The sequence below is a fragment of the Nematostella vectensis genome, chromosome 8 (assembly GCF_932526225.1).
Source record: "Nematostella vectensis chromosome 8, jaNemVect1.1, whole genome shotgun sequence".
NCBI lineage: Eukaryota > Metazoa > Cnidaria > Anthozoa > Actiniaria > Edwardsiidae > Nematostella > Nematostella vectensis.
In genome coordinates, this window is record NC_064041.1 from 12,350,638 (window position 1) to 12,371,003 (window position 20,366).

A 20,366-nucleotide genomic window follows, 5' to 3' on the forward strand; every position below is an offset into this window, starting at 1 on the left:
CTCGCCCTGCTGGCTCGATGTCGGGGATTGTGAGGCGCGCATGTACGGCTGCGTGGTCTGAGAAAGGGAATGGCCTGACGGTACAAGACCCCCCCTGCATGAAAGGTTCCGGGGCGTAGATACGATCGATCCGTGTTCCTACCCTGCGATCAGGCGTGATGTAAGTTACTGCCGTACCCGATGGTGAGTAAGATCGATAGAGGTCTAAGACCCGGAACCGTTCAAGGAAGGTATGTAAAGCAGGGTATCCTAATGTACCGCTAAGCGCGCTACCTCCCCATTTATCTAGGGCTAAGTTATTTACACAATTAAAATCGCCTCCGATGATGGCGGGTACCCCCGGGTGAGAGAGCTGCCAAAGATTTCCGTAAAAGGCGACTCTCTCTGCCGGGAGATTCGGAGCATAAAGGTTGTTCAAAGAGAAGTGAGTTTTGTTAACCTCAATGAGGACGCTGAGGAACCTGCCCTCAGTATCCCGTTTGAGGCTCACAAACTTGAAATTAAAGGACGGCTTAAACAGCACTCCGACGCCACGCGCGTGAGGAGACCCACAGCTCCAATAAGCCGGTCCCCCCCACTCTTTTTCCCAATGCTGCTCTTCCGTGGCAGTTGAAATGTGGGTCTCCTGCACGAACGCAACATCGCAGTTCATGCTGCGAAGCGCACTAAAAACTTTTTCACGTTTAGGCGCCTCGTGGATGCCATTGACGTTAATCGTGCAAACCGAGAACGCCATTGTGAAACAAATATAGGTTAACATAACCATGAGGTTAAGATTAATGATGCACATCTTTACCGTCGTAGAGGTGTTGGAAATGTTGGCGGTAGAGCTTGTCAAACAGCTGTTTAGCACGCTGCTCCCCCTTCATGTTCTCCCATCGGGTGCGGAGTTCGCTCTGTGCTGCGTGTCCAGCGAGTCGCAGCTTTTGGTGCGTGTAATCACCGTGCTTGTGCTGGAGAAAGAGGGCGAGTGCGTCCAGTCGGGAGCTTGAGTCCACTCCAGCGATTCTGCGGGCGTCTGATTTGAGATCTTTTACGAAAGCCCGCTCGTTTTCAGCTCGACTTCCAGCTCGACTTTCCTTTCGCGGGGGAGAGTCCGTTAAGTGAAGACCGGGTGGTCTTTTCTCTCCGGTCTTCGGGGAGGGTTCCTCGGTGCCGGTCTTTGGGGAGGACTCTGTTGGTATAAGGGAATCCGCGGAGATTGTGTGCTCTTGCGCTGTTGCGGGGGCAGCTGCCTCGTCCTGGTCCTTTTCGCGGTCAGAGGCCGTCTCTGTCGGTAGCGGCAGATCCGGCGATAGTGGTGGGAGTGTCTCCTCCTCCTGCGCGCACTGCATGCGCTCCTGTTCGGTGGTGAGTTCTTCTCGACGACGGCGATGAGGGCGTCGGCGCGGTTTGGTGCATTCTTTCACACCGTGGCCTATCTCTGAGCATCTTAGGCAACTCTGAGGTTGCCCAGTATATTTGAAGCTCAGAGAGGCTCCGTTTGTTGTTAGGCGGGCTGGCAGGTCACGGAGTAACTTGTCGTACAGGACAAGGCGGCATCCATTTTCGAAAGCAGCCAGGTCGGGCTCTTTGTGATGAAGCCGCGAAATAGAGTGTAGGTCTCCGTATCTGGTCATCAAGTCGCGGAAGGTGTCATCCGGGAACTCAACAGGCACAAATACGGAGACTGCCGTTCTGCGCACGGAGACTGGGGCGAGTTGGTAGTGGCGGCCGCCGACGTCGAGGCCTCGAGAGGCAGCGAGAACAGCTGACTGCTCGGTTTTGAAGGTGACCTCTAGGCCAGAGACCACCTGGGCGGTGCCGACAATGTCGGCGCTTTCTGTCCCCAGGAAGGCGCGCAGGACCTCCGCCGCAGAGACTGGTGTGCTGTCGTATCGCAGACGTACTGTCCGCAGGGCTGCGAAAGACCGAAAGACGGTTGGTTTTCGCTGTTGTAAAGCGGCCTCCCTGTAAGACATAGTCTTTCCAGTGGGCGTGGCTTTGGGCGTGTCCGTGGGCGTGTCCATGTCGTTTTCTGTTGGAGGAACCATTTTGGTGGGCGTGGTCAGGGCGTGGTCAGGGCGTGTTCTAGAGGCGTTCCCAAGCTGTGAGCGCGGTCCTGCTAAGCCCTGGTGCTAGCAGGTTTCTCTAGATCAAGCGTTATACCGTGGAAATTCCCAGAGAACGAAACACGTGTTTACGTGATTACGTAATCCGGGTTTTCCCACGCCGAGGGCGCTTATACGAGAAGACCCTCGTCTATTCTTATCTAACCTTCAAACCCGAGGCTTACACTCGTCTTCGGTCGATAAGAACAGATACTACACTTGATCTTAGCCAAAAGGCCGAGAAGCGATGCAGAATATGGCTCGGACTACATGGAGCGTTTATCATTCTAGGCCTCCGCCATGTGGGTGACGGACTCGGTTTTAGGCCCTTCTGCCTCCTAAGATCACATGTGATGATCAGTCATGAACGTAGTGCTATCACGTACGAGCAGTATTCGCTTGATACACCGTCTTTGCGAGTGCAATGAGACATTTTTACCGCGCTAGTGCGTGCGTACGTTCTCACCGCACCGCTATAAAAGTCTAAAATATCACCGAGATCTTTCGTCTACGGCCATACCATCGAGAAAACACCGGTTCTCGTCCGATCACCGAAGTTAAGCTCGATTGGGCGCGGTTAGTACTTGGATGGGTGACCGCCTGGGAATACCGCGTGCTGTAGGCATTTCTTTTTCATTTTTTTCTAAACTATAAAGAAAAAGTTAGTGCAGGTTGATCATTGTCTAAGCTAAAGAAATGCCTCAGTTGTATGCGTTCTCAACTCGATCTATAGACAATTCAGGCATACTCAGCGACCGTATTGTAATCAAAATCGCGGTCGTAAACGTTCGCAAACGTTCAGCAGATTCAAGTAGAGTCATAATATTACAAGCGATCAGATCAGTGGATTGTGAAAGCCTGTAAGAGCGTTAGTACTCGCATAGGAAATGTCTCTCAATGCAGTAAAATACTATGAGAGAAAGTGCGCAGTATTATCGCATTGGTCGCGCGTTTACACCGCGAGTGAACACGAACATTACTCAGCTCACATCTCATACAAGCTGAGATGCCATTCATAGCGTAAAGCTTGTCCAAATAAATGCTTTTCGAGATCATGTTTTCACTCACTAGAATAAAGCGCGAAGGTTGCAAAGCAGCGCGCGTATTCCACTGTTCTATTTTAGTGACGAAACAGTCGCACTGAACTTTCATCGCCGGTTAGCAACAACTGATCAAAACACAGCTCACCTTCGCTCGTTTCATCGCAAAAACACCGCTAGAATGCAGACCAAACACGACTAAAGCCTCTGCCCACCATGACGGTAATGTGAGAGCAACTTGTTCGCTATTAGAAGTTAAAATTTTTACAATAGTTGACTGATTACAAGCGGTGTGAAGTCCGTGCTTCACGAGTCGCTCGTTGTGATTGTGTTGTGATTACACTTGATTCGTATTGTTCGGGGACTAGCGCGAACGCAGGTCCCCACTACCAGAAATTATACGCTCGAGTTACCCACATTTGGGGTAATCGCAGGGGTCAACCCAATCGAAGTGCAATGAGAGGGCCTCACCCTGAGAGGACCGCCTTGGTGATCACGGTAAACCTCCCGCGTCAGGTAAGTATGAGTTTATTTGGCGTCCCTGTACACCGACTGTCCCCGGCTGATTTCATCCTCCATGTGGGAACGGTGCATCGCGGTGATTATGACCCGTCGTCTTAATGACGATCCTGTCTCTTATTGATCCCTCCCGCTATAGCTCGCATGAACAGCACGTAAATGATGCTCGAGGTGTTGCTTAAATGTGTCTTCCCGAAAGGGAAGGGGGCCGTACTCGGAGGTAGTGCAATACCGAGACAACCCGTGGCTGGGACGCAGCAAGCCGCTTATTCCACAGCCAGTTTCCAAAAATCAGTTTAATATATGAGCTACTCAATGAGCAGCGTATCAGATATTAAGCTGATAAGAACAGATACTTTTTTTGTATTTGAATAGTTTATTTACAATAAATCAAATCTATTATACAATCTTTAAATCCAGTTGAGGACTATATCTAATCTTGATTACAATGGTTGTTTTGACAATATCGATAATGTGTAGTTTTAGAGAAGAGAGGGATCCCGGGAGAAATCCGCCTTTCCGGCTCTTGCACGACAGAGGCGTTAATCCCCCCGGAAGCCTCGCTCCTCCCATTGTTCACGCGGTTTATTTCACCGCTTATGGCATTATATATTTGGAGTTGTACATTGGATACATGTTGGCCTCCTCGCTGTTTCCACAGGTGGGAGGACAGTGAGGGGCGGAGGGGGTATTGATGTTTCTCCAGCCACCGTGCTTACAATTAAGTGGACAGTGGTGGAAAAGAGGGGGGTAGCCAGATCGCCATGCGCACAATTAAGTGGACAGCGATAGGCAAGGGAAGGAGAAGTAATGCGATGGGGCCCGGGGCGAGTTGCCCTGGGTTGCCCGGTTTTATTGTGTGCTATACGAGGACAGAGAGGGCCTCGCCCCGCCAGCAGCAGAGGACATCATTGATGCCCCAGCGGCTATACGCGGCAAGAGGTCCGAGGACGGCCGCGTCCCTCTCTATCCTCTCTCTGATCTTATATTTAGCTACACTGACTATTTCTGCTTGTCTCTTCTCGAATAGAGAAGTGTTCCTTGCAGTCCACAGACACCATAGTATGAGTTTAAAGATGTACACCACTAAGTTAGTTCTGCTCTTGTCACCCTTAGCTGTGGATAGTCCAAGAGTAAGGATGACAGTGTTAACATTACGGGTTAGGGGAGTAGCGTTAATCCGCTCAGCTATAGGAAATGCCCAGTCCCAAACCCGCGTCGCAAAGTCGCAAGATAAAAACACGTGCTTTAATGTCTCGGTCCTGCCACAGCGGTGGCATTTCGGCGAAAACGTGCAGTGCATGTGGCTGGTGAGGAAACTCGCTGTGCGAACCACGCGGTGGCGGATCTTCCACAGCAGGTCGCTCTCCCAATTCGTGCTCAGCCCGCCGTATGTGTTCCGCCAGACTGAGAACCAGGGAATCCCTGGCAGTCGCAGTCTGTCTTCCCACGTCTGTTAAGCTTTGCTTGGATTAGGGAGGAGTGCTACAAACTCCGAGTAGATGTTTTTAACCTTCAGCGCTCGGAGGGGAGCGGAAGCTAGCCAAGGCTTGATCTCCGCCATGGCCTGGAGGAGATCGTCATAGACCCTGGGTCGTTTTCCAGGCGCCGCGACCGGGGCGGAATTGCCTTTCAGCCAATTCCACTCCTCACGGATACCGAGCTTGCGGCTAGTCCAATAGCGCGCTAGGTTTGCCCATGGAGCGTTATTGTCAGGGTTAGCCACTTGTGCAATCCATTTCAGCTGCAGGGATTTCACCTTTGACTGAATGTGGATGGCCGCCAGGCCTCCCTTTTCTCGCGGTTGCACGCACTTTTCTCTGCTAACCTGGGGGGTCTTACCAGACCAGACAAAATCCCAGACAAGTTTGTTCACCTTTGTGGCTACAGGAGGGGGCATTCTTAGCACACTGGCTGTGTACCAGAGTTTGCTCATCCCGAGTACATTGGTTATTAGAACTTTGCCCTTCAGGGATAGAGTCCGGCTGCGCCACAAGGTGAGGGTTTTTTCGAGTTTTTCTACGCGAGGTGCCCAGTTAAACTCGGTCAGGTCTCCAAACCCGTGCCAGATTCCAAGGATATGGAGCTTGTCTCTCTGCCACTTAATATCCACCGGAGTCTGGTCAGATCCTCGAGAGGAACCGATCCAGAGACCTTCGGATTTCGTGGCATTGAGCTTTGCTCCGGAAGCGCGTTCGTATGTACCAATTAGCGCGAAAGCCCTGCGTATAGAGTAAGAGTCTCGCAGCAGGAGGGTCGTGTCGTCGGCGTACTGAGTTGTTTTAACCGTCGCTTTTGACTGGGGAAGATGAAGACCAGTGACCTGAGGGTCTTTCCTGATCGCGTTCCCCAGAACCTCTGCACAAAGGCAGTAGAGCATGGGGCTAAGGGGGCAACCTTGGCGGACGCCGCGCTGTAGGGGGAAGAAGCTCGTGAGCCAGCCGTTATTACATACCGAGGCTTTACTGATGTTGTACAGAGTCTTAATCCAGCGCCTAAAAACAGGCCCGAAATTCATTTTCTCGAGAACGCGATCGAGAAAATCTCTGTCCACTCTATCAAAAGCTTTTTCCTGATCAAGTGCAATGAGGGCACCGGGAAGTCGTTTAGTTTCGGCATAGTCGAGAATATCCCTGATTAGGAAGTTGTTCTCGAAGATGCTTCGTCCCGGCACCCCGCATGTCTGATCAGGAGAAAGAACTGACGCGAGTACGGGTTTCAGCCTGTTTGCCAGTGCTTTTGCGCCAATCTTGTAATCTACGTTAAGTAGTGAGATTGGGCGCCAGTTCTTGAGGAGAAGCCTATCTCCCTTTTTAAAGAGCAACGAGAGTATGCTCCGCGTCTGGGATTCAGAGAGGTGGGTATGATCGTATCCACTATTTAAAGTATCCACCAGATCACACCCTACTAAATCCCAGAAGCGGAGATAGAACTCGGCTGGGAGACCGTCGTCTCCGGGGGTCTTGTTCCTCTTCATCTGGGTGAGGGCCTCACGGCAATCAGCCTCAGATAAAGGGGATTCAAGTGAAGACCTCTCCTCCTCGGAAAGGCGAGCGTCCAGCCTAGAGAGCAAGGAATCCTGAGCCTCAGGGTCTGTTGTTTCAGCGGTGTAAAGCGTGGTGTAAAACTCGCGCACCGCAGCCAAGATGTCTGAGGTGTTTGAGGCTGTACGGCCGCTGGAGGTGTGAAGCTCGGTGATGCTGTGTTTGGTGCGATTGTTGCTCTCTAGGCCGAAGAAATACCGGGTGGGTTTTTCCCCTTCCTCAAGCCATTGTGCTCTAGAGCGGACTTTAACCCCTTCTAGCACGCGGGTCTGTGCGTCTTCTAGCTCCTGCTTTATAGCACGGAGGCGAGAGACGTCAGCACCGCGCGTGTTTAGGCGTTGGTATTCCCTCTCTAGGGCGGCAATGTGGTGTCGCTTTTCTTTGGAAAGACGCACCGACGCGGCTATCGCAAGACGCTTTAGGTGAAATTTTCCCAAATCCCACCAGACCCGGCGGTCTGGGAACTGGGGTCGTTTCTGCTGCCACGAGGGCCAGAAGGCGCGAACGCTTTTGCGAAAGTCCTCGTTCTGCAGGACCGAGACATTAAATTTCCATACACCTCGCCCTGCTGGCTCGATGTCGGGGATTGTGAGGCGCGCATGTACGGCTGCGTGGTCTGAGAAAGGGAATGGCCTGACGGTACAAGACCCCCCCTGCATGAAAGGTTCCGGGGCGTAGATACGATCGATCCGTGTTCCTACCCTGCGATCAGGCGTGATGTAAGTTACTGCCGTACCCGATGGTGAGTACGATCGATAGAGGTCTAAGACCCGGAACCGTTCAAGGAAGGTATGTAAAGCAGGGTATCCTAATGTACCGCTAAGCGCGCTACCTCCCCATTTATCTAGGGCTAAGTTATTTACACAATTAAAATCGCCTCCGATGATGGCGGGTACCCCCGGGTGAGAGAGCTGCCAAAGATTTCCGTAAAAGGCGACTCTCTCTGCCGGGAGATTCGGAGCATAAAGGTTGTTCAAAGAGAAGTGAGTTTTGTTAACCTCAATGAGGACGCTGAGGAACCTGCCCTCAGTATCCCGTTTGAGGCTCACAAACTTGAAATTAAAGGACGGCTTAAACAGCACTCCGACGCCACGCGCGTGAGGAGACCCACAGCTCCAATAAGCCGGTCCCCCCCACTCTTTTTCCCAATGCTGCTCTTCCGTGGCAGTTGAAATGTGGGTCTCCTGCACGAACGCAACATCGCAGTTCATGCTGCGAAGCGCACTAAAAACTTTTTCACGTTTAGGCGCCTCGTGGATGCCATTGACGTTAATCGTGCAAACCGAGAACGCCATTGTGAAACAAATATAGGTTAACATAACCATGAGGTTAAGATTAATGATGCACATCTTTACCGTCGTAGAGGTGTTGGAAATGTTGGCGGTAGAGCTTGTCAAACAGCTGTTTAGCACGCTGCTCCCCCTTCATGTTCTCCCATCGGGTGCGGAGTTCGCTCTGTGCTGCGTGTCCAGCGAGTCGCAGCTTTTGGTGCGTGTAATCACCGTGCTTGTGCTGGAGAAAGAGGGCGAGTGCGTCCAGTCGGGAGCTTGAGTCCACTCCAGCGATTCTGCGGGCGTCTGATTTGAGATCTTTTACGAAAGCCCGCTCGTTTTCAGCTCGACTTCCAGCTCGACTTTCCTTTCGCGGGGGAGAGTCCGTTAAGTGAAGACCGGGTGGTCTTTTCTCTCCGGTCTTCGGGGAGGGTTCCTCGGTGCCGGTCTTTGGGGAGGACTCTGTTGGTATAAGGGAATCCGCGGAGATTGTGTGCTCTTGCGCTGTTGCGGGGGCAGCTGCCTCGTCCTGGTCCTTTTCGCGGTCAGAGGCCGTCTCTGTCGGTAGCGGCAGATCCGGCGATAGTGGTGGGAGTGTCTCCTCCTCCTGCGCGCACTGCATGCGCTCCTGTTCGGTGGTGAGTTCTTCTCGACGACGGCGATGAGGGCGTCGGCGCGGTTTGGTGCATTCTTTCACACCGTGGCCTATCTCTGAGCATCTTAGGCAACTCTGAGGTTGCCCAGTATATTTGAAGCTCAGAGAGGCTCCGTTTGTTGTTAGGCGGGCTGGCAGGTCACGGAGTAACTTGTCGTACAGGACAAGGCGGCATCCATTTTCGAAAGCAGCCAGGTCGGGCTCTTTGTGATGAAGCCGCGAAATAGAGTGTAGGTCTCCGTATCTGGTCATCAAGTCGCGGAAGGTGTCATCCGGGAACTCAACAGGCACAAATACGGAGACTGCCGTTCTGCGCACGGAGACTGGGGCGAGTTGGTAGTGGCGGCCGCCGACGTCGAGGCCTCGAGAGGCAGCGAGAACAGCTGACTGCTCGGTTTTGAAGGTGACCTCTAGGCCAGAGACCACCTGGGCGGTGCCGACAATGTCGGCGCTTTCTGTCCCCAGGAAGGCGCGCAGGACCTCCGCCGCAGAGACTGGTGTGCTGTCGTATCGCAGACGTACTGTCCGCAGGGCTGCGAAAGACCGAAAGACGGTTGGTTTTCGCTGTTGTAAAGCGGCCTCCCTGTAAGACATAGTCTTTCCAGTGGGCGTGGCTTTGGGCGTGTCCGTGGGCGTGTCCATGTCGTTTTCTGTTGGAGGAACCATTTTGGTGGGCGTGGTCAGGGCGTGGTCAGGGCGTGTTCTAGAGGCGTTCCCAAGCTGTGAGCGCGGTCCTGCTAAGCCCTGGTGCTAGCAGGTTTCTCTAGATCAAGCGTTATACCGTGGAAATTCCCAGAGAACGAAACACGTGTTTACGTGATTACGTAATCCGGGTTTTCCCACGCCGAGGGCGCTTATACGAGAAGACCCTCGTCTATTCTTATCTAACCTTCAAACCCGAGGCTTACACTCGTCTTCGGTCGATAAGAACAGATACTACACTTGATCTTAGCCAAAAGGCCGAGAAGCGATGCAGAATATGGCTCGGACTACATGGAGCGTTTATCATTCTAGGCCTCCGCCATGTGGGTGACGGACTCGGTTTTAGGCCCTTCTGCCTCCTAAGATCACATGTGATGATCAGTCATGAACGTAGTGCTATCACGTACGAGCAGTATTCGCTTGATACACCGTCTTTGCGAGTGCAATGAGACATTTTTACCGCGCTAGTGCGTGCGTACGTTCTCACCGCACCGCTATAAAAGTCTAAAATATCACCGAGATCTTTCGTCTACGGCCATACCATCGAGAAAACACCGGTTCTCGTCCGATCACCGAAGTTAAGCTCGATTGGGCGCGGTTAGTACTTGGATGGGTGACCGCCTGGGAATACCGCGTGCTGTAGGCATTTCTTTTTCATTTTTTTCTAAACTATAAAGAAAAAGTTAGTGCAGGTTGATCATTGTCTAAGCTAAAGAAATGCCTCAGTTGTATGCGTTCTCAACTCGATCTATAGACAATTCAGGCATACTCAGCGACCGTATTGTAATCAAAATCGCGGTCGTAAACGTTCGCAAACGTTCAGCAGATTCAAGTAGAGTCATAATATTACAAGCGATCAGATCAGTGGATTGTGAAAGCCTGTAAGAGCGTTAGTACTCGCATAGGAAATGTCTCTCAATGCAGTAAAATACTATGAGAGAAAGTGCGCAGTATTATCGCATTGGTCGCGCGTTTACACCGCGAGTGAACACGAACATTACTCAGCTCACATCTCATACAAGCTGAGATGCCATTCATAGCGTAAAGCTTGTCCAAATAAATGCTTTTCGAGATCATGTTTTCACTCACTAGAATAAAGCGCGAAGGTTGCAAAGCAGCGCGCGTATTCCACTGTTCTATTTTAGTGACGAAACAGTCGCACTGAACTTTCATCGCCGGTTAGCAACAACTGATCAAAACACAGCTCACCTTCGCTCGTTTCATCGCAAAAACACCGCTAGAATGCAGACCAAACACGACTAAAGCCTCTGCCCACCATGACGGTAATGTGAGAGCAACTTGTTCGCTATTAGAAGTTAAAATTTTTACAATAGTTGACTGATTACAAGCGGTGTGAAGTCCGTGCTTCACGAGTCGCTCGTTGTGATTGTGTTGTGATTACACTTGATTCGTATTGTTCGGGGACTAGCGCGAACGCAGGTCCCCACTACCAGAAATTATACGCTCGAGTTACCCACATTTGGGGTAATCGCAGGGGTCAACCCAATCGAAGTGCAATGAGAGGGCCTCACCCTGAGAGGACCGCCTTGGTGATCACGGTAAACCTCCCGCGTCAGGTAAGTATGAGTTTATTTGGCGTCCCTGTACACCGACTGTCCCCGGCTGATTTCATCCTCCATGTGGGAACGGTGCATCGCGGTGATTATGACCCGTCGTCTTAATGACGATCCTGTCTCTTATTGATCCCTCCCGCTATAGCTCGCATGAACAGCACGTAAATGATGCTCGAGGTGTTGCTTAAATGTGTCTTCCCGAAAGGGAAGGGGGCCGTACTCGGAGGTAGTGCAATACCGAGACAACCCGTGGCTGGGACGCAGCAAGCCGCTTATTCCACAGCCAGTTTCCAAAAATCAGTTTAATATATGAGCTACTCAATGAGCAGCGTATCAGATATTAAACTGATAAGAACAGATACTACACTTGATCTTAGCCAAAAGGCCGAGAAGCGATGCAGAATATGGCTCGGACTACATGGAGCGTTTATCATTCTAGGCCTCCGCCATGTGGGTGACGGACTCGGTTTTAGGCCCTTCTGCCTCCTAAGATCACATGTGATGATCAGTCATGAACGTAGTGCTATCACGTACGAGCAGTATTCGCTTGATACACCGTCTTTGCGAGTGCAATGAGACATTTTTACCGCGCTAGTGCGTGCGTACGTTCTCACCGCACCGCTATAAAAGTCTAAAATATCACCGAGATCTTTCGTCTACGGCCATACCATCGAGAAAACACCGGTTCTCGTCCGATCACCGAAGTTAAGCTCGATTGGGCGCGGTTAGTACTTGGATGGGTGACCGCCTGGGAATACCGCGTGCTGTAGGCATTTCTTTTTCATTTTTTTCTAAACTATAAAGAAAAAGTTAGTGCAGGTTGATCATTGTCTAAGCTAAAGAAATGCCTCAGTTGTATGCGTTCTCAACTCGATCTATAGACAATTCAGGCATACTCAGCGACCGTATTGTAATCAAAATCGCGGTCGTAAACGTTCGCAAACGTTCAGCAGATTCAAGTAGAGTCATAATATTACAAGCGATCAGATCAGTGGATTGTGAAAGCCTGTAAGAGCGTTAGTACTCGCATAGGAAATGTCTCTCAATGCAGTAAAATACTATGAGAGAAAGTGCGCAGTATTATCGCATTGGTCGCGCGTTTACACCGCGAGTGAACACGAACATTACTCAGCTCACATCTCATACAAGCTGAGATGCCATTCATAGCGTAAAGCTTGTCCAAATAAATGCTTTTCGAGATCATGTTTTCACTCACTAGAATAAAGCGCGAAGGTTGCAAAGCAGCGCGCGTATTCCACTGTTCTATTTTAGTGACGAAACAGTCGCACTGAACTTTCATCGCCGGTTAGCAACAACTGATCAAAACACAGCTCACCTTCGCTCGTTTCATCGCAAAAACACCGCTAGAATGCAGACCAAACACGACTAAAGCCTCTGCCCACCATGACGGTAATGTGAGAGCAACTTGTTCGCTATTAGAAGTTAAAATTTTTACAATAGTTGACTGATTACAAGCGGTGTGAAGTCCGTGCTTCACGAGTCGCTCGTTGTGATTGTGTTGTGATTACACTTGATTCGTATTGTTCGGGGACTAGCGCGAACGCAGGTCCCCACTACCAGAAATTATACGCTCGAGTTACCCACATTTGGGGTAATCGCAGGGGTCAACCCAATCGAAGTGCAATGAGAGGGCCTCACCCTGAGAGGACCGCCTTGGTGATCACGGTAAACCTCCCGCGTCAGGTAAGTATGAGTTTATTTGGCGTCCCTGTACACCGACTGTCCCCGGCTGATTTCATCCTCCATGTGGGAACGGTGCATCGCGGTGATTATGACCCGTCGTCTTAATGACGATCCTGTCTCTTATTGATCCCTCCCGCTATAGCTCGCATGAACAGCACGTAAATGATGCTCGAGGTGTTGCTTAAATGTGTCTTCCCGAAAGGGAAGGGGGCCGTACTCGGAGGTAGTGCAATACCGAGACAACCCGTGGCTGGGACGCAGCAAGCCGCTTATTCCACAGCCAGTTTCCAAAAATCAGTTTAATATATGAGCTACTCAATGAGCAGCGTATCAGATATTAAACTGATAAGAACAGATACTACACTTGATCTTAGCCAAAAGGCCGAGAAGCGATGCAGAATATGGCTCGGACTACATGGAGCGTTTATCATTCTAGGCCTCCGCCATGTGGGTGACGGACTCGGTTTTAGGCCCTTCTGCCTCCTAAGATCACATGTGATGATCAGTCATGAACGTAGTGCTATCACGTACGAGCAGTATTCGCTTGATACACCGTCTTTGCGAGTGCAATGAGACATTTTTACCGCGCTAGTGCGTGCGTACGTTCTCACCGCACCGCTATAAAAGTCTAAAATATCACCGAGATCTTTCGTCTACGGCCATACCATCGAGAAAACACCGGTTCTCGTCCGATCACCGAAGTTAAGCTCGATTGGGCGCGGTTAGTACTTGGATGGGTGACCGCCTGGGAATACCGCGTGCTGTAGGCATTTCTTTTTCATTTTTTTCTAAACTATAAAGAAAAAGTTAGTGCAGGTTGATCATTGTCTAAGCTAAAGAAATGCCTCAGTTGTATGCGTTCTCAACTCGATCTATAGACAATTCAGGCATACTCAGCGACCGTATTGTAATCAAAATCGCGGTCGTAAACGTTCGCAAACGTTCAGCAGATTCAAGTAGAGTCATAATATTACAAGCGATCAGATCAGTGGATTGTGAAAGCCTGTAAGAGCGTTAGTACTCGCATAGGAAATGTCTCTCAATGCAGTAAAATACTATGAGAGAAAGTGCGCAGTATTATCGCATTGGTCGCGCGTTTACACCGCGAGTGAACACGAACATTACTCAGCTCACATCTCATACAAGCTGAGATGCCATTCATAGCGTAAAGCTTGTCCAAATAAATGCTTTTCGAGATCATGTTTTCACTCACTAGAATAAAGCGCGAAGGTTGCAAAGCAGCGCGCGTATTCCACTGTTCTATTTTAGTGACGAAACAGTCGCACTGAACTTTCATCGCCGGTTAGCAACAACTGATCAAAACACAGCTCACCTTCGCTCGTTTCATCGCAAAAACACCGCTAGAATGCAGACCAAACACGACTAAAGCCTCTGCCCACCATGACGGTAATGTGAGAGCAACTTGTTCGCTATTAGAAGTTAAAATTTTTACAATAGTTGACTGATTACAAGCGGTGTGAAGTCCGTGCTTCACGAGTCGCTCGTTGTGATTGTGTTGTGATTACACTTGATTCGTATTGTTCGGGGACTAGCGCGAACGCAGGTCCCCACTACCAGAAATTATACGCTCGAGTTACCCACATTTGGGGTAATCGCAGGGGTCAACCCAATCGAAGTGCAATGAGAGGGCCTCACCCTGAGAGGACCGCCTTGGTGATCACGGTAAACCTCCCGCGTCAGGTAAGTATGAGTTTATTTGGCGTCCCTGTACACCGACTGTCCCCGGCTGATTTCATCCTCCATGTGGGAACGGTGCATCGCGGTGATTATGACCCGTCGTCTTAATGACGATCCTGTCTCTAATTGATCCCTCCCGCTATAGCTCGCATGAACAGCACGTAAATGATGCTCGAGGTGTTGCTTAAATGTGTCTTCCCGAAAGGGAAGGGGGCCGTACTCGGAGGTAGTGCAATACCGAGACAACCCGTGGCTGGGACGCAGCAAGCCGCTTATTCCACAGCCAGTTTCCAAAAATCAGTTTAATATATGAGCTACTCAATGAGCAGCGTATCAGATATTAAACTGATAAGAACAGATACTACACTTGATCTTAGCCAAAAGGCCGAGAAGCGATGCAGAATATGGCTCGGACTACATGGAGCGTTTATCATTCTAGGCCTCCGCCATGTGGGTGACGGACTCGGTTTTAGGCCCTTCTGCCTCCTAAGATCACATGTGATGATCAGTCATGAACGTAGTGCTATCACGTACGAGCAGTATTCGCTTGATACACCGTCTTTGCGAGTGCAATGAGACATTTTTACCGCGCTAGTGCGTGCGTACGTTCTCACCGCACCGCTATAAAAGTCTAAAATATCACCGAGATCTTTCGTCTACGGCCATACCATCGAGAAAACACCGGTTCTCGTCCGATCACCGAAGTTAAGCTCGATTGGGCGCGGTTAGTACTTGGATGGGTGACCGCCTGGGAATACCGCGTGCTGTAGGCATTTCTTTTTCATTTTTTTCTAAACTATAAAGAAAAAGTTAGTGCAGGTTGATCATTGTCTAAGCTAAAGAAATGCCTCAGTTGTATGCGTTCTCAACTCGATCTATAGACAATTCAGGCATACTCAGCGACCGTATTGTAATCAAAATCGCGGTCGTAAACGTTCGCAAACGTTCAGCAGATTCAAGTAGAGTCATAATATTACAAGCGATCAGATCAGTGGATTGTGAAAGCCTGTAAGAGCGTTAGTACTCGCATAGGAAATGTCTCTCAATGCAGTAAAATACTATGAGAGAAAGTGCGCAGTATTATCGCATTGGTCGCGCGTTTACACCGCGAGTGAACACGAACATTACTCAGCTCACATCTCATACAAGCTGAGATGCCATTCATAGCGTAAAGCTTGTCCAAATAAATGCTTTTCGAGATCATGTTTTCACTCACTAGAATAAAGCGCGAAGGTTGCAAAGCAGCGCGCGTATTCCACTGTTCTATTTTAGTGACGAAACAGTCGCACTGAACTTTCATCGCCGGTTAGCAACAACTGATCAAAACACAGCTCACCTTCGCTCGTTTCATCGCAAAAACACCGCTAGAATGCAGACCAAACACGACTAAAGCCTCTGCCCACCATGACGGTAATGTGAGAGCAACTTGTTCGCTATTAGAAGTTAAAATTTTTACAATAGTTGACTGATTACAAGCGGTGTGAAGTCCGTGCTTCACGAGTCGCTCGTTGTGATTGTGTTGTGATTACACTTGATTCGTATTGTTCGGGGACTAGCGCGAACGCAGGTCCCCACTACCAGAAATTATACGCTCGAGTTACCCACATTTGGGGTAATCGCAGGGGTCAACCCAATCGAAGTGCAATGAGAGGGCCTCACCCTGAGAGGACCGCCTTGGTGATCACGGTAAACCTCCCGCGTCAGGTAAGTATGAGTTTATTTGGCGTCCCTGTACACCGACTGTCCCCGGCTGATTTCATCCTCCATGTGGGAACGGTGCATCGCGGTGATTATGACCCGTCGTCTTAATGACGATCCTGTCTCTTATTGATCCCTCCCGCTATAGCTCGCATGAACAGCACGTAAATGATGCTCGAGGTGTTGCTTAAATGTGTCTTCCCGAAAGGGAAGGGGGCCGTACTCGGAGGTAGTGCAATACCGAGACAACCCGTGGCTGGGACGCAGCAAGCCGCTTATTCCACAGCCAGTTTCCAAAAATCAGTTTAATATATGAGCTACTCAATGAGCAGCGTATCAGATATTAAGCTGATAAGAACAGATACTACACTTGATCTTAGCCAAAAGGCCGAGAAGCGATGCAGAATATGGCTCGGACTACATGGAGCGTTTATCATTCTAGGCCTCCGCCATGTGGGTGACGGACTCGGTTTTAGGCCCTTCTGCCTCCTAAGATCACATGTGATGATCAGTCATGAACGTAGTGCTATCACGTACGAGCAGTATTCGCTTGATACACCTTCATTTGCGAGTGCAATGAGACATTTTTACCGCGCTAGTGCGTGCGTACGTTCTCACCGCACCGCTATAAAAGTCTAAAATATCACCGAGATCTTTCGTCTACGGCCATACCATCGAGAAAACACCGGTTCTCGTCCGATCACCGAAGTTAAGCTCGATTGGGCGCGGTTAGTACTTGGATGGGTGACCGCCTGGGAATACCGCGTGCTGTAGGCATTTCTTTTTCATTTTTTTCTAAACTATAAAGAAAAAGTTAGTGCAGGTTGATCATTGTCTAAGCTAAAGAAATGCCTCAGTTGTATGCGTTCTCAACTCGATCTATAGACAATTCAGGCATACTCAGCGACCGTATTGTAATCAAAATCGCGGTCGTAAACGTTCGCAAACGTTCAGCAGATTCAAGTAGAGTCATAATATTACAAGCGATCAGATCAGTGGATTGTGAAAGCCTGTAAGAGCGTTAGTACTCGCATAGGAAATGTCTCTCAATGCAGTAAAATACTATGAGAGAAAGTGCGCAGTATTATCGCATTGGTCGCGCGTTTACACCGCGAGTGAACACGAACATTACTCAGCTCACATCTCATACAAGCTGAGATGCCATTCATAGCGTAAAGCTTGTCCAAATAAATGCTTTTCGAGATCATGTTTTCACTCACTAGAATAAAGCGCGAAGGTTGCAAAGCAGCGCGCGTATTCCACTGTTCTATTTTAGTGACGAAACAGTCGCACTGAACTTTCATCGCCGGTTAGCAACAACTGATCAAAACACAGCTCACCTTCGCTCGTTTCATCGCAAAAACACCGCTAGAATGCAGACCAAACACGACTAAAGCCTCTGCCCACCATGACGGTAATGTGAGAGCAACTTGTTCGCTATTAGAAGTTAAAATTTTTACAATAGTTGACTGATTACAAGCGGTGTGAAGTCCGTGCTTCACGAGTCGCTCGTTGTGATTGTGTTGTGATTACACTTGATTCGTATTGTTCGGGGACTAGCGCGAACGCAGGTCCCCACTACCAGAAATTATACGCTCGAGTTACCCACATTTGGGGTAATCGCAGGGGTCAACCCAATCGAAGTGCAATGAGAGGGCCTCACCCTGAGAGGACCGCCTTGGTGATCACGGTAAACCTCCCGCGTCAGGTAAGTATGAGTTTATTTGGCGTCCCTGGACACCGACTGTCCCCGGCTGATTTCATCCTCCATGTGGGAACGGTGCATCGCGGTGATTATGACCCGTCGTCTTAATGACGATCCTGTCTCTTATTGATCCCTCCCGCTATAGCTCGCATGAACAGCACGTAAATGATGCTCGAGGTGTTGCTTAAATGTGTCTTCCCGAAAGGGAAGGGGGCCGTACTCGGAGGTAGTGCAATACCGAGACAACCCGTGGCTGGGACGCAGCAAGCCGCTTATTCCACAGCCAGTTTCCAAAAATCAGTTTAATATATGAGCTACTCAATGAGCAGCGTATCAGATATTAAGCTGATAAGAACAGATACTACACTTGATCTTAGCCAAAAGGCCGAGAAGCGATGCAGAATATGGCTCGGACTACATGGAGCGTTTATCATTCTAGGCCTCCGCCATGTGGGTGACGGACTCGGTTTTAGGCCCTTCTGCCTCCTAAGATCACATGTGATGATCAGTCATGAACGTAGTGCTATCACGTACGAGCAGTATTCGCTTGATACACCGTCTTTGCGAGTGCAATGAGACATTTTTACCGCGCTAGTGCGTGCGTACGTTCTCACCGCACCGCTATAAAAGTCTAAAATATCACCGAGATCTTTCGTCTACGGCCATACCATCGAGAAAACACCGGTTCTCGTCCGATCACCGAAGTTAAGCTCGATTGGGCGCGGTTAGTACTTGGATGGGTGACCGCCTGGGAATACCGCGTGCTGTAGGCATTTCTTTTTCATTTTTTTCTAAACTATAAAGAAAAAGTTAGTGCAGGTTGATCATTGTCTAAGCTAAAGAAATGCCTCAGTTGTATGCGTTCTCAACTCGATCTATAGACAATTCAGGCATACTCAGCGACCGTATTGTAATCAAAATCGCGGTCGTAAACGTTCGCAAACGTTCAGCAGATTCAAGTAGAGTCCTAATATTACAAGCGATCAGATCAGTGGATTGTGAAAGCCTGTAAGAGCGTTAGTACTCGAAGAGGAAATGTCTCTCAATGCAGTAAAATACTATGAGAGAAAGTGCGCAGTATTATCGCATTGGTCGCGCGTTTACACCGCGAGTGAACACGAACATTACTCAGCTCACATCTCATACAAGCTGAGATGCCATTCATAGCGTAAAGCTTGTCCAAATAAATGCTTTTCGAGATCATGTTTTCACTCACTAGAATAAAGCGCGAAGGTTGCAAAGCAGCGCGCGTATTCCACTGTTCTATTTTAGTGACGAAACAGTCGCACTGAACTTTCATCGCCGGTTAGCAACAACTGATCAAAACACAGCTCACCTTCGCTCGTTTCATCGCAAAAACACCGCTAGAATGCAGACCAAACACGACTAAAGCCTCTGCCCACCATGACGGTAATGTGAGAGCAACTTGTTCGCTATTAGAAGTTAAAATTTTTACAATAGTTGACTGATTACAAGCGGTGTGAAGTCCGTGCTTCACGAGTCGCTCGTTGTGATTGTGTTGTGATTACACTTGATTCGTATTGTTCGGGGACTAGCGCGAACGCAGGTCCCCACTACCAGAAATTATACGCTCGAGTTACCCACATTTGGGGTAATCGCAGGGGTCAACCCAATCGAAGTGCAATGAGAGGGCCTCACCCTGAGAGGACCGCCTTGGTGATCACGGTAAACCTCCCGCGTCAGGTAAGTATGAGTTTATTTGGCGTCCCTGTACACCGACTGTCCCCGGCTGATTTCATCCTCCATGTGGGAACGGTGCATCGCGGTGATTATGACCCGTCGTCTTAATGACGATCCTGTCTCTTATTGATCCCTCCCGCTATAGCTCGCATGAACAGCACGTAAATGATGCTCGAGGTGTTGCTTAAATGTGTCTTCCCGAAAGGGAAGGGGGCCGTACTCGGAGGTAGTGCAATACCGAGACAACCCGTGGCTGGGACGCAGCAAGCCGCTTATTCCACAGCCAGTTTCCAAAAATCAGTTTAATATATGAGCTACTCAATGAGCAGCGTATCAGATATTAAGCTGATAAGAACAGATACTACACTTGATCTTAGCCAAAAGGCCGAGAAGCGATGCAGAATATGGCTCGGACTACATGGAGCGTTTATCATTCTAGGCCTCCGCCATGTGGGTGACGGACTCGGTTTTAGGCCCTTCTGCCTCCTAAGATCACATGTGATGATCAGTCATGAACGTAGTGCTATCACGTACGAGCAGTATTCGCTTGATACACCGTCTTTGCGAGTGCAATGAGACATTTTTACCGCGCTAGTGCGTGCGTACGTTCTCACCGCACCGCTATAAAAGTCTAAAATATCACCGAGATCTTTCGTCTACGGCCATACCATCGAGAAAACACCGGTTCTCGTCCGATCACCGAAGTTAAGCTCGATTGGGCGCGGTTAGTACTTGGATGGGTGACCGCCTGGGAATACCGCGTGCTGTAGGCATTTCTTTTTCATTTTTTTCTAAACTATAAAGAAAAAGTTAGTGCAGGTTGATCATTGTCTAAGCTAAAGAAATGCCTCAGTTGTATGCATTCTCAACTCGATCTATAGACAATTCAGGCATACTCAGCGACCGTATTGTAATCAAAATCGCGGTCGTAAACGTTCGCAAACGTTCAGCAGATTCAAGTAGAG

General features: G+C 49.4%; 23 non-coding genes and 1 pseudogene across 23 annotated transcripts; 8 read left to right on the forward strand and 16 right to left on the reverse strand.

Moving 5' to 3' along the window:
- Positions 1-2,144: 2,144 nt before the first annotated feature.
- Positions 2,145-2,339, reverse strand: LOC125570817. Its single transcript, XR_007313129.1, has one exon. It is a non-coding gene; the product is annotated as a U2 spliceosomal RNA (small nuclear RNA).
- A 257-nt stretch (positions 2,340-2,596) lies between these two features.
- Positions 2,597-2,715, forward strand: LOC125571009. The gene has a single exon (XR_007313320.1). It is a non-coding gene; the product is annotated as a 5S ribosomal RNA (ribosomal RNA).
- Positions 2,716-3,488: 773 nt separating this feature from the next.
- On the reverse strand, positions 3,489-3,654 carry LOC125570410. The gene has a single exon (XR_007312737.1). It is a non-coding gene; the product is annotated as a U1 spliceosomal RNA (small nuclear RNA).
- Positions 3,655-3,847: 193 nt separating this feature from the next.
- LOC125570794 lies at positions 3,848-4,028 on the reverse strand (annotated as a pseudogene).
- Positions 4,029-9,396: 5,368 nt separating this feature from the next.
- Positions 9,397-9,591, reverse strand: LOC125570818. The gene has a single exon (XR_007313130.1). It is a non-coding gene; the product is annotated as a U2 spliceosomal RNA (small nuclear RNA).
- A 257-nt stretch (positions 9,592-9,848) lies between these two features.
- LOC125571010 lies at positions 9,849-9,967 on the forward strand. Its single transcript, XR_007313321.1, has one exon. It is a non-coding gene; the product is annotated as a 5S ribosomal RNA (ribosomal RNA).
- A 773-nt stretch (positions 9,968-10,740) lies between these two features.
- Positions 10,741-10,906, reverse strand: LOC125570411. Its single transcript, XR_007312738.1, has one exon. It is a non-coding gene; the product is annotated as a U1 spliceosomal RNA (small nuclear RNA).
- Positions 10,907-11,099: 193 nt separating this feature from the next.
- Positions 11,100-11,292, reverse strand: LOC125570473. The gene has a single exon (XR_007312798.1). It is a non-coding gene; the product is annotated as a U2 spliceosomal RNA (small nuclear RNA).
- A 257-nt stretch (positions 11,293-11,549) lies between these two features.
- On the forward strand, positions 11,550-11,668 carry LOC125571011. The gene has a single exon (XR_007313322.1). It is a non-coding gene; the product is annotated as a 5S ribosomal RNA (ribosomal RNA).
- A 773-nt stretch (positions 11,669-12,441) lies between these two features.
- On the reverse strand, positions 12,442-12,607 carry LOC125570412. The gene has a single exon (XR_007312739.1). It is a non-coding gene; the product is annotated as a U1 spliceosomal RNA (small nuclear RNA).
- A 193-nt stretch (positions 12,608-12,800) lies between these two features.
- On the reverse strand, positions 12,801-12,993 carry LOC125570474. The gene has a single exon (XR_007312799.1). It is a non-coding gene; the product is annotated as a U2 spliceosomal RNA (small nuclear RNA).
- Positions 12,994-13,250: 257 nt separating this feature from the next.
- LOC125571012 lies at positions 13,251-13,369 on the forward strand. The gene has a single exon (XR_007313323.1). It is a non-coding gene; the product is annotated as a 5S ribosomal RNA (ribosomal RNA).
- A 773-nt stretch (positions 13,370-14,142) lies between these two features.
- Positions 14,143-14,308, reverse strand: LOC125570413. Its single transcript, XR_007312740.1, has one exon. It is a non-coding gene; the product is annotated as a U1 spliceosomal RNA (small nuclear RNA).
- Positions 14,309-14,501: 193 nt separating this feature from the next.
- LOC125570475 lies at positions 14,502-14,694 on the reverse strand. Its single transcript, XR_007312800.1, has one exon. It is a non-coding gene; the product is annotated as a U2 spliceosomal RNA (small nuclear RNA).
- A 257-nt stretch (positions 14,695-14,951) lies between these two features.
- Positions 14,952-15,070, forward strand: LOC125571013. The gene has a single exon (XR_007313324.1). It is a non-coding gene; the product is annotated as a 5S ribosomal RNA (ribosomal RNA).
- Positions 15,071-15,843: 773 nt separating this feature from the next.
- On the reverse strand, positions 15,844-16,009 carry LOC125570414. Its single transcript, XR_007312741.1, has one exon. It is a non-coding gene; the product is annotated as a U1 spliceosomal RNA (small nuclear RNA).
- Positions 16,010-16,202: 193 nt separating this feature from the next.
- LOC125570742 lies at positions 16,203-16,395 on the reverse strand. The gene has a single exon (XR_007313067.1). It is a non-coding gene; the product is annotated as a U2 spliceosomal RNA (small nuclear RNA).
- A 258-nt stretch (positions 16,396-16,653) lies between these two features.
- On the forward strand, positions 16,654-16,772 carry LOC125571014. Its single transcript, XR_007313325.1, has one exon. It is a non-coding gene; the product is annotated as a 5S ribosomal RNA (ribosomal RNA).
- A 773-nt stretch (positions 16,773-17,545) lies between these two features.
- On the reverse strand, positions 17,546-17,711 carry LOC125570415. The gene has a single exon (XR_007312742.1). It is a non-coding gene; the product is annotated as a U1 spliceosomal RNA (small nuclear RNA).
- Positions 17,712-17,904: 193 nt separating this feature from the next.
- On the reverse strand, positions 17,905-18,097 carry LOC125570743. The gene has a single exon (XR_007313068.1). It is a non-coding gene; the product is annotated as a U2 spliceosomal RNA (small nuclear RNA).
- A 257-nt stretch (positions 18,098-18,354) lies between these two features.
- On the forward strand, positions 18,355-18,473 carry LOC125571015. Its single transcript, XR_007313326.1, has one exon. It is a non-coding gene; the product is annotated as a 5S ribosomal RNA (ribosomal RNA).
- Positions 18,474-19,246: 773 nt separating this feature from the next.
- Positions 19,247-19,412, reverse strand: LOC125570417. The gene has a single exon (XR_007312744.1). It is a non-coding gene; the product is annotated as a U1 spliceosomal RNA (small nuclear RNA).
- A 193-nt stretch (positions 19,413-19,605) lies between these two features.
- On the reverse strand, positions 19,606-19,798 carry LOC125570744. The gene has a single exon (XR_007313069.1). It is a non-coding gene; the product is annotated as a U2 spliceosomal RNA (small nuclear RNA).
- A 257-nt stretch (positions 19,799-20,055) lies between these two features.
- LOC125571016 lies at positions 20,056-20,174 on the forward strand. The gene has a single exon (XR_007313327.1). It is a non-coding gene; the product is annotated as a 5S ribosomal RNA (ribosomal RNA).
- Positions 20,175-20,366: the final 192 nt, after the last annotated feature.